A 296-nucleotide genomic window follows, 5' to 3' on the forward strand; every position below is an offset into this window, starting at 1 on the left:
TAGTAGTAGCAATAGAAGTAGCAGTAGTAGTAGCAATAATAGTAAAATAATAACAAAAACAACAACAGAGCAATAAAAACATCAAATATATAAAAAAAATACAATAATAAAAATGATGTGTATATTAGCAATTCAACCCTATCCTTTGACTCATTCTTTCGTATCTTTTATGGAGACTGCAATTCCAGTGGGCATTTTTTCTAATATTTTTTAGTTTTGGCCTTGGCAGTTCTCCCTCTTACATAAAAAAAAAAACAACACTTGGACTGTCCTTCACTAAAAACAGTCTAGTAGAT

Source organism: Portunus trituberculatus, chromosome 14 (assembly GCF_017591435.1).
Source record: "Portunus trituberculatus isolate SZX2019 chromosome 14, ASM1759143v1, whole genome shotgun sequence".
In the NCBI taxonomy this organism is placed as follows: Eukaryota; Metazoa; Arthropoda; class Malacostraca; order Decapoda; family Portunidae; genus Portunus; species Portunus trituberculatus.